Genomic DNA, 4,917 nt, shown 5'->3' on the forward strand with positions numbered 1-4,917 from the left:
GAAACCTTGAGTCTTGCAACATTGTAAACAAAACACTGCTTCCCTCTTTTCCATAATAGTTTCATCTTTTTTGCCTAGTTAAATATTAAAAATTAAATGCTGTTGGTTGAGTTGAAAATGACTTAACCTAAAATATGACTAATTTGCCTACATAAGTCCATAGTAAAATAATAATATCTGTAAGTGTATATTTGCTCCGAATAATTGCTCAATTTTTTGTTTAGTGGGAGATAAAAGTTAATTTCAAACAAAATATTTTCCATTCGACAATTTATGGGATGAGCTGAGTTAGGCTGTACAATTAACACTTCCATTTAAGGCTGGTTAGAATTTTATTGAGACATTCTCACTAGTGGTGAAACCTATAATTTAGAGTTTATTGATATTAACAATGCATTCTTGTATAGGTTGCAACCTCTCTTGCTTTTTCAATTTTAAAAATAAAAATCCTTTATAATCTTAAATAGGCCTTTTCAACTCCTATATGACATGTAATCATGTTATTATTGTTAGAATATATGACTTTAAACTAGAGGGGGTGAATTGTTTAAAGAGAGTTTTCAAATACTTTTCATCCTTGAATGAAATTACTTCAAGAAAACCTTGATTAAGAAATCAGTTTTTCAAAACATAAAGCAAAAGACGCAACACTAGTAAAAACAATCGGTTGTTTTACCGAAACAATCGGTTGTTTATACCAGTTAACAAATATCAAAACTGAATTTAAAGAGTTAGGGATAAAGAGAATGCACACAGATGTTTATACTGGTTCACTCCAAATCTAGAGCTAATCCAGTCTTCTCAGAAACCCTATGAGAAAATCCACTAAGCAATCACAACTTGATCACTTACACCACAACCAAGAAAATGACCTTGAACACCTCAAGACACACTCTTCTTGGCCAACACACCAACACTAAGATTGCTGATCTTGATCCCCTCAAGAACACACAACAAATCTCAGCAAACACAGAAACGAAACTTGTTTCACAGAGTACAAGGATTACACTTGTTACAAAAGATAATCTGAAATCAATACAAGCAGAATCCTATTCCACACACTTTGATCAATCACAAACTCTAAGCAATCTCAGCTCTTTGAAAAAATCAAAAACTCTATTCAAAAATCTTGTTTCTCAAATCTGTTTTGCTGAATATATTCAAAGATGTTGTTTGTTATCAAATCTTAACAAACTCTTTAATTGCATTTAATGATTGGTCAAAGCATTTAATGACTGGAGCGTAAGCAGTTAAATCATTTAAAGCTTAGTCAAAGATAAAACATTTTTTCTGTTATGGTCCCAAAACAAACAATCGGTTGTTTCCTCGAATCAATCGGTTGTTTTGTTTTTAACAATTCAACCATTTGAAAAAACAGTTTTCAATCTTTTCTCAAAACATCTAAGTATAAACAATCGGTTGTTTCGACAAAACAATCGGTTGTTTTAACTTAGTTTGAAAAACATTTTACTTTCACAAAAATTGAGAATGCCTATGCTTTAGATTTAATCAAAAGGTGGATTACAACACTCAAACTACCCAGAACTAAACTAAACCAGCACAACAACAACAAGCACAGCCAAGGCTTCAACATCCTTCAAAGGGTTTGGATTCTTCAAAGCTTGAACACCACTTGGTTCAACAATCTCCCCCTATTTGATGAAGATAAATCCCTGGTGCTTGTGTTTGATCTGATTGAAGCTGAAGCAGTACCTGCAAAAATAACATTTATATTATCCAATGCTTCTTACAGTAGTAGGTTAGATTTTTATATATTCAAAGCATAAAACATGATAAACAATCGGTTGTTTACACGAAACAATCAGTTGTTTTTATCAGCAGCAGCAGAAAACACTTTTATATCAGAGAATTTTAACAGATTATACAGTATCAGATAAAGATATACAAGAACCAATTAATTCTCCCCCTATTTGTCTTCACAAATAGACTTTAGCATGTATCAAAACAGATTTAGGAGAGATTATTAAGATCTAGGATACCTAACTCATTTCTTAAGAAGAAAAACCTCTCTTTTGGTAAAGGTTTTGTGAAGATGTCAGCTAACTGCAGTTTGGTCTCCACAAACTTCACTTCACAGTTCCCATTGTTTACATGATCCCTGATGAAATGATGCCTTATCTCAATATGTTTGGTCCTTGAGTGTTGAATCTGATTTTTGGTAAGATTGATGGCACTTGTGTTATCACACATCAAAGGAACCTTGCTGATTTGTAATCCAAAGTCTGCAAGTTGTTGTTTGAGCCACAGAATCTGTGCACAACAGCTTCCAGCAGCAATGTATTCAGCCTCAGCAGTAGAGAGAGCAACACATGCTTGCTTCTTGCTATGCCATGAGATTAAGCTTGAGCCAAGAAGGTGGCAAGTGCCACTTGTGCTCTTTCTATCTAGCTTGCAACCTGCAAAGTCAGAATCTGAATAACCAATTAAATGAATTGGAGAGTGAGAAGGATACCATAATCCAACAAATGATGTTCCTTTGAGATATTTCAGAATTCTTTTTGCAGCTTTGAAGTGTGACTCTTTAGGATTTGCTTGATATCTTGCACATAGACACACCGCAAACATGATTCTGGCCTACTAGCTGTTAGATAAAGCAAAGATCCAATCAATCCTCTGTATTTTGTTTGATCTACTCCCTTTCTAGCAGCATCCGCATCCATGTAACATCTTGATGGCATTAGAGTGTTTGCTTCTTTGCAACTCTCCATTTCAAATTTCTTGAGAATCTCCTTGCAATACTTTGATTGACTTAAGAAGATTCCATCCTTAGTTTGCTTAACCTGCAATCCAAGAAAGAAAGACAGTTCTCCCATCATAGACATTTCAAACTCACCTTTCATTGCAGCCACAAATTCTTCAAACAAACTATCTTGTGTAGCACCAAAGATGATATCATCAACATAGATTTGCACAAGAATTATTTCTGCATTTGACTTCTTGATGAAGATAGTCTTGTCTACCATTCCCCTTTCATATCCATGAGATAGCAGGAAGTTGCTAACCCTCTCATACCACTGTCTTAGAGCTTGCTTCAGTCCATACAAAGCTTTCTTCAACTTGAAGACATGGTTGGGATACTTACGATCTTCAAAGCCCGGTGGTTGATCTACATAGACTTCCTCATTGATGTAGCCATTCAAGAAGGCACTCTTGACATCCATTTGGAAGAGTTTGAAACCACTCATACACGCAAAAGCCAGCAGTAGTCTCACAGCCTCCAATCTAGCAACAGGAGCAAAGGTTTCACCATAATATATGCCCTCTTCTTGATTGTAGCCTTTGGCAACTAGCCTTGCTTTGTTCCTTGTGATCACACCATCCTCATCTAGCTTGTTCCTGAAAACCCATTTCGAACCAATAATATTCATTTCATTAGTTTTAGGGACAAGAAACCATACCTCATTCCTTGCAAACTGATTCAACTCTTCATGCATAGCTTCAACCCACTTTTCATCCTTGAGAGCTTCCTCAATTGACTTTGGTTCAATTTGAGAGACAAAAGTTGTGTGCCTGCAGAAGTTTGAGATGGAGCTACGTGTGGAGACACCTTCCTTTATCTGTCCTATGATGTTATCCACTGACAGATCTCTAGGAATCCTCCACTCCTTGGGCAGCTCACTCTGTTGCAGAATTTCAATCGGTTGTTTCTGCGAATCAACCGGTTGTTTCTGCGAATCAACCGGTTGTTTTTTATGCACAGATTTCCAGCTTCTCCAAATTGATGTTCTGTTCATCTTCTTCAGCACTGGTCTTTGGGATTTGATTGATTCTGCGATCTACCTCATCAAAGACAACGTGAACTGATTCTTCTACAGTCATCAACCTCTTGTTGTAGACTCTATATGCATGACTTGTGAGTGAATACCCTATGAAGATACCAAGGTCCGCTTTCTCATCAAACTTTCCCAAGTTTTCCTTTCCATTGTTGAGAACGAAACAGCTGCAGCCAAAGACTTTGAGATGACTGATGTTAGGCTTCCTTCCATTGAAGAGTTCATATGGAGTTTTCTTCAAAATGGGCCTTATAAGCACCCTATTCATCACATAACATGAGGTGCTCACTGCATCTGCCCAAAAGTACTTAGGAAGTGATGATTCACTAAGCATTGTCCTTGCTAGCTCTTCAAGAGACCTGTTCTTCCTCTCTACCACTCCATTCTGCTGTGGTGTTCTTGGAGCAGAGAAGTTGTGCAGAATTCCCATCTTCTCACAGAATTTGCTAAACTTCTCATTCTGAAATTCTCCTTCTAATAGAACCTATGTTGCTGTTCTTTGTATTTTGCAACCTTCTTGCTAGCTTTTTTAATGCAGAAAAGGCATCACTCTTTGATTCCAAGAAAAGAGTCCAAGTGTACCTAGAATAGTCATCAACAATAAAAAGAGCATAATAATTTCCACCAAAACTCATAGTTCTTGAGGGTCTAAAGAGATCCATGTGAAGAAGTTCAAGAGGTTTTAAAGATGAAACAACATTTTTAATTTTGAAAGAACTTTTCAATTGTTTCCCTTTTTGGCATGCTTCACAAATGTCATCCCTCTCAAACTTGAGTTTTGGCAGCCCAGTCACAAGATCCTTTGAAATTAGCTTGTTCAAATTATTCATGTGAATATGAGCAATTCTTCTATGCCAAAGTCAAGATTCATCTTGCTTGGATAGAAGACATCCAATTGAACATGGTGAAGATATATCTAGAAGATACACATTATTAACTCTCTTACCTACCAACATTACCTCTTTGGTGTTGGGTAGACAGATTTCACATGTGTTTGACTTGAACATCACTTGATATCCCTTGTCACATAGTTGGCTAATGCTCAACAGATTATGCTTTAGGCCTTCTACATAAAGCACATCATGGATTACCAAGATGTCTTTGTCTCCTTTTTTTTGTTTTT

This window comes from Phaseolus vulgaris, chromosome 1 (assembly GCF_000499845.2).
Source record: "Phaseolus vulgaris cultivar G19833 chromosome 1, P. vulgaris v2.0, whole genome shotgun sequence".
Classification (NCBI taxonomy): Eukaryota; Viridiplantae; Streptophyta; class Magnoliopsida; order Fabales; family Fabaceae; genus Phaseolus; species Phaseolus vulgaris.